We start from the raw sequence: 7,024 nt of genomic DNA, 5'->3' as shown, positions 1-7,024 counted from the left end.
TAAGAAAATTAAATTACGAGCAGGTACCCAGTAGGTAGTTCTATTGTTTGCAAAAAGTTATCAACAACAGCAAAAATGCATAAAATGCAGTAGCAGCGTTGTATTTCAATAAATAAGTATAATAGACATATTACAAAATACCACTTGTCTTATATTATAATCCTTTGCACACTTGAATCTATAACGTGCTTACTTATTTACAAAGACTTTTTGTTTTCTACTTATTCTTGATAAGATAGCGCTGCTTATCAAAGGAATGTACTTATGTTTATGGAGATTTCAATCAATGAAAATCACGTTTTTATCACTTTGTCGTGTTTATTCCACACGTTCTCCACCATATCTGACCTTGATTTTATACTGCGTAGTCTTTATCCAGAAACCGCCAAAGTAATCATAATAGCGTGGGTACATAATGCATTTCCATTTTTGTTTCTTACCTTTTTATATAATGACCCTTCCTGCTACGGGTGCAGTGTCAGACTCCTATTGACTAAAACCAATCATGTTCCATCTAAAGCCCTTTGTCTACCAGGGACGCGGTAACTCTTTCGAACAATCCCGTAGCCCCGGCAGGTTGGTTTCTAACCTAGGGCTATCTAGGTAAGCCATAAAAATGCATATACATGCCTATAAGTAGGTTATTAAAATACCGTACTCTACATATAACTATCTCCATTAAGAACAGTATCTTCTGTAATAAATTCTACATGAAAATGCACAGAAAGCGGACGACCTATGTACGTCACGACGCTGACGTAGTAGCCTTATCGTTCTGAAGTGACGCAGGCCAGTCTCAAACAACAATCAACGTCCGCCAACAAAATGTTCTCTAAGGTCATGCAAACAATTTGGAACGGCAGAAAAGTGATTATTTCTAAATACCACAAATTCGTATTTCCTTAGATTACCTAGTAATGAATTAAAAAAAAATACGACACAGCCAGAGCCAGCCAGAATATCGTGAATAACTTATAGCATAAAATACATGTCTATACATACATTATGTGCATATGTACGTACATATATGTGAATATATGTCCCTATGGTAATATTCAAGAGTATAGTTACGATCGTAGCAAGGGGTAGCTCGTAGCACGCTCGTAGACGGGAGCGCTACGCGGTTGCTACGAAATCGTAGAAAGTCCTATGTACTTATAATCCAGGAGAGCCACATCATTGCAATATACTGTAAATGCACGGTTTTGTCGGGTGCATGAAGGAGTTCCCACAGAAACACTAAACTAGATCTTTCGAAAATATAATCTAAAATAAAATTCTTACATATTTATAAAGTTCAGGTACACAGTTTGGTGGTCTTTTACGAAGCTTGCTTTGTCTGGCTGTCTAGCTTGTCGATGTCAGGCACGGGGTTTGCACTTATGCGCACAATGGCTTGGTACAATAGCTCTTGAGGTTGAAGACTCAAGCGCGGGTCCATCCGAGAGGGTGCCACGGGATCAACCTGTAATGTGAACGATAATTCATTGAAAGAGTTTGTCTACCTACGTGTAAGTATGCAGTATCAAGGTTGTCTGTAAGAGATCGCTTTTGGCGATAACACCGCCCAGTGTGTCACCTAAACTGAATTAAAATTTTTGGTTTACTTTTTACAATTTTGATTGGTGTGCATAATAAAGAAGGGCTTGTCAACTAATTGGATGGACAGGCCCACGTAATGTGCTTTCTTAAAAAGGTCTTTCGACAAATTGATGCATTGTGTGTGTATATCTACATTTTAAAACTCTTCTTAAAATTAGCTTGGACCCTTTTATTTGTCTCTATGTTTTTTCTCAAGGTAAAAAGAGGGAGAGTTTGTTTGTTTAATCTCAGGAACTATTAGACTGATTTAAAAAAGTCGTTCAGTGTTAGATAGGCAATTTGTTGAGGAAGGCTAAAGGCTACCTATCCGGGTGCGCAGAGCAGTTCCCACGCGGTGGGCTATTAAATAAATAAAACCTTTAGTTATTAGCGCCTGCAACTTTGTTGCTTTTATATTTTATCACTGTAATATGTTGCTATTTGTATTAAATACTTTTTATAACGAAGATTTATGTGTTTGCTATACAAAATGTTTCGTACCTTAAATTTAATTAAATATGGTAATATTACTGGTTAACATATGTTGATTAGCACAATTTAAATTGAGATTTCTTTCTTCTTAATCTTTTAATTATTAAAATTACAGTTCGTCTCCTGAACTTTACATATAATAGCATGACAATTACGGAAACCGTGCTATAACATTTGAACAGGCGAACAAACTCATATCGCTTGTTTAAAACGACGTTAACCAGTGGAAGCTACTTACACAGACATTATTTAGCCTTACAAAAATAATGTCTATGACCTCAAAGCTGCAGTTCGAAGTACCAGAAGTACAAGATTATTAGCTGCTTATTTACCTACCAATGTATAGGTATATTTTGTTTCTTGTCATTGAACGCCTTTTCTTTATCTATATACATAATACATATATTACGCGTCTCTACTTATAAACGTCGTTGAAATATAAAAGGTAGGCGTCCATGTGACTATTTAGGTACCATTTTTTTCATATGTTAATAACGTAATCTTTATCTGTAATTCCTAAATATAACTTGGATGTCAATGACTGTGTTTCAGCAGCATCCGGTGAGACTGGAAGCCAACCCCAACATAGTTGGGAAGAGGCTCGGGAGATAACTTAAATTATTTTACTGACGTCCAGTTAACGTCATTGCCACTATTTATCAGTGATAAAAATGCAATCAATCTAGATAGGCAAGTCTGGACAGGAAAATCTTTATAATTTTATCGCTTCAAATGAGCATACCAATGAGATTTTATAAATAGTACTAATGCTACCAAAATAATCGTTATAAGTAATCGAATATATTACTTCTTCCGGGCAATCTATACCTACTCATGTTATAAAGAGGGAAACTTTGTTTTTCTTTTTTTAATAGATTAATTTACTCAAAAACTACTGAATTCTTTCACCATTTGTAAGCTGCATTATCTGCAAGTAACATAGGCTATATTTTATCCCGCTACGGGCAGTAGTACCCACGGGACGCGGGCGAAACAGCGGGAAAACAGCTAGTCATTGATAAGTAGGTACGTAAGTATATTAAGCTATTTCACATAGAGATCAACTATTAGATTACGCTTTATGTTTACATTTTACTTTGTTACGGCAATTGAGAATAGAGCTTTATAGGGCCATATATCATGGTAATTTTCACAGCTGGTATTCACATATTAGGAATGGTGACTGGCAAATAAAAGTAAAAAATGATACTTCATGGAAATTTTCACAACTAAGTATACGGTGGCTAGTGATCAGAAGATTTCCTACAATTTAGACATCTAAAAGGCATCTTTCGAGTATGAAAAGAATAATGTATTAGATAGACGTGGGCCGAAGGTAGGCGCAGCTTCTTTCGATCTAGGGTTAATAATAAACTTTTTATTAACTTTTAATGGGTTTCATAAATCGTGAATGGCTAACAATCAATAAACAAGTCACCTCACTCGTTCTCAGTTCACACGATACACTGATATTCTGTTTTCATTTGATGACAGCTGCTTTGTCAATCGTTAGTTGTGAGACACGTTTCATCAAAATCAGCTCAGAGTTTTGAATTCTTCCCGATTCGTTTATTCCAATGATTAGATAAAGTTGAAATAAATTAAAAATGGTAACATTTACAAAGCTACTACTACTACTACTTTACGGAGTACCGCCAAGTTTAAACGAATACATCGATATTTTCCTACAGTTTTCGTTTCCTTCAGTTGATGATTCAGAAACACATGCAGGGAGATTCACAAAAAAGAAAGTATTTAGTTGGTAAATATTTGTAATCAACTGGACTTTTGTACCTACTGATTTTGATAAGTATTAGCAACCTTTACCTAAATTGATTGCGAGTTGAAAGAATATTTTATTGAAAGCTTGTTAATCAGCTATGTCTATTGATGAAGATCTCTATCAATTCAAAAGAAAATGAACATCTAGGCTTAATTATTATTTTAAATTCGCCAAACCTACGTAATTAACTAAAACTACTACTCCGGATTTATCGCTCTTATTGATATTAATTAATGATGATGATTTTATTAATATTATTTAATCCCGACGTTTCGGATCCTTTACAGCATCCATGGTGACGGGCAGACTGACAAACCTACGTATTTTAAAAATTACAATAAGATACGCTTTTGTTACTGCATTAATTTACGTCTTTTATCACGGAATAACGCAGTAATTTGTGCAATGTTAGTCATGGCCCGGTGTCTTGGATTGTACAGAATAATGATGACCAATATGTATAGACTCAGATAAAGGGAATTATGGAATTTGTTTTTTGTTTGGTCTGGTCTGGTCATGTGAGTTTTCGTACGTTTGTAGCTATTTGTAAGATTACCGAAAAGTACTTCATCTTTATTATATGCAGCTTGCCATGGGAGAGCTTTTCTCGTCTATCTAATGAAAATATCTAGATCTCATATCTATAATCTGGATATATAATGAAAATTTCGGAAGGCTAAAGAATAAGTTCATCTACTCCATTGTTTCCGACGCTAGAAAGTATTGCAAATAAATTACAAATATTCTTAGCAAAAACGAATCTGTTTGTCAGCTACTTCCAGTGTGAATGCAGATCCCTATTTAATTTTTTAAAATAAGTTTAAAGAGTTTATAAAATTACCAAAAAAAATCTATTCTATCCTTACACAACATTCTGAAAAAGGTCTGAAGTTGAGATAATAATTATTTTTAAATCAGTCTAAATTAGGACTCACCTTTCCCGTAGTAGTCTTCAGCGTATAGATTAAAGATCCAACCAAAAACACTGTATTTATTACGAGCAACACTCCAGCTACAATTAGGAAAGCCATTTAGGAACAATGCACTTTGTCTTTATCGACGTTACAATCCTGCGTCCGCACGCTGCCGTGAATGAAGTGAATAAAGCACTGAGCTTGGTGTTCTGTTCACACTCTTCTATATTATCAGCATAATCTCGTAGGACCAGCCAATATAAATGTTATAAAGCAGAGATGTAAATCGAAATGTTTGGACCGTATAATCAATGGCGATTGTTCTGATTTTATCAGTATTGGCGTATATTATATACTAAAATGCTCAAGTGCGTATTGCTCACTGGATGATTATGTATGCTTGCGTGTGTCCGCTGCTGATAAAGCCAGTAATCTGAAAGATTAGCTAAACTGAAATACGAATATATTTATATTCATTATAGACGTATTCGCGAGGTGCCTCGGTATTTTGTTTTAATTTTCCTGTTTTTATGAGTAAAGGAAATAACTGCTAATATGCGTGAACGATAAGGTTTGTACAGTCTCAAGTCTGTCTTCCAAAAAACCACGGCAGACATAGATAAAACATTAGGGAGACTTGTATTACAAGTGAAAGTGAAGCTTCAGAAGATAGAGAACACTATACTACTGAAAACTTATTCTTGAATAATTAAAAAAACAATCAATAGGTATTCAAAAACATTCGTCAATACCAAAACCTCATACCTATTCGTGGCACCATAAATCTAGCGAAGCGTGGAACAGCAAACCTTGCATCCTAGGCAAGAAAAAAAATGTCAATTGTTTCCACTTTATAAGTAGCATTCTGATATGTATTGTATTTACCTTAATATCAAACAACCAATAAATGTTAAGTGACGATACACTAACAAAGACGTTGATAAAAATATAGGTCATCTCATCCTAACACTTATAACCAAGGTAGGTAATTGCCGTTGCCATTAGAATTATATTATTTATAACCAAGTAAGTGTGTATTGTATATTTCCAGAGTTCCACACCACGAAAGGAAACCTAATCGAACCTATCAGCTTTCCTTCATTAAACTTTTTAACAAGCACGCGTGGATATATCTTCAATAATCTCCATGGTCGACACAGAAAATCACTTGGACCTGCAACAATTATTATTGTTATGTCTATGTCTAGCCAGGATAAAACTAGATTTTTCATTAAAATAACAGGAAAAATTCTAAACATGATGACAATTTTTTTATAAGAAAAGAACAATGTGATGATTTTACTCTTCCTTCCAAGTTTTGAGTAAGTACGTGAAAGCATTTTATTATAAGAATTTTAGATTTGTCAAAGCTGTCCTGATGGTCTAGGTATTTATTTAGGCGTTATATTACTTTCAAACATTCATTGATGACTTTTTAAATGAAAATAATGGAGAAAGAGCATAAAATAGTACGGAACCTTTACAGTTTAGTAATCTGTGCCTTTACAGCCATGATAAGCGCGCCCAACTGGCACTTGATCGCTTATTTCTATTCGCGGATAAGCATTGGCTTTTACATTTAATCTACTGATACATGAATATTATAATAGATAAGGTTTTCATTTCAAATCACACAGTGCACTTAGTGCATGTAGGTAACTGGTCACCAGTGAAGCAACGGATCTTTAAAACCTTTGTCATTTAATATGGTATCTACATTTATGCACTAGTGAGAGTATAATTGATATAAGTACCTAAATAATAATAATTTCAATGGGGTCTATAACCTAGGTTTCCTTTTATCGTATCTATCTAGGTAGGTACATTTTGAAATTGTATATCTTAGCCCAAACTATGGTCTAGCTAGACAACTGCGTGGTCTACACTTTCTTTTTTAGACGGATTCCAAAACTGGTTATTTTCTAAGTTACAGTCTAAGTGCACTGTTCCTAATTTTGAACCGACTTCAAAAAAATGAGGAGGTTCTCCATTCGACCCTATTTTCTTTTATGTACAAAAAGTACCTTAAGATATTTGTTACCTACTCGAGGTATCGGAAAGTAGGTAGGTAGATTTTTATTATTTGTATTTAATTGTAAATGCAGCTGCAATTGGCTCGTTACGACATGATAGTCGAAGATAACCGTTGTCAAGCACAGTGGGGTATTGTGCGGAAAGTATAAGTCGATTGAGTAGTATTGCCAGGGGTCGTAAAACGTGGTGGTTCGCATCGCGTGGCGGCCGACGGTATGGC

General features: G+C 34.8%; 1 long non-coding RNA gene across 1 annotated transcript; it reads right to left on the bottom strand.

Moving 5' to 3' along the window:
* Positions 1 to 1,280: 1,280 nt before the first annotated feature.
* On the bottom strand, positions 1,281 to 5,670 carry LOC124632870. The gene is made up of 4 exons (XR_006984683.1): positions 5,656 to 5,670; positions 5,536 to 5,587; positions 4,792 to 5,203; positions 1,281 to 1,465 (listed from the first exon to the last, which is right to left on the bottom strand). It is a non-coding gene; the product is annotated as an uncharacterized LOC124632870 (long non-coding RNA).
* Positions 5,671 to 7,024: the final 1,354 nt, after the last annotated feature.

Source organism: Helicoverpa zea, chromosome 9 (assembly GCF_022581195.2).
Source record: "Helicoverpa zea isolate HzStark_Cry1AcR chromosome 9, ilHelZeax1.1, whole genome shotgun sequence".
Classification (NCBI taxonomy): Eukaryota; Metazoa; Arthropoda; class Insecta; order Lepidoptera; family Noctuidae; genus Helicoverpa; species Helicoverpa zea.
This window is presented reverse-complemented; position numbering and strand designations above follow the sequence as displayed.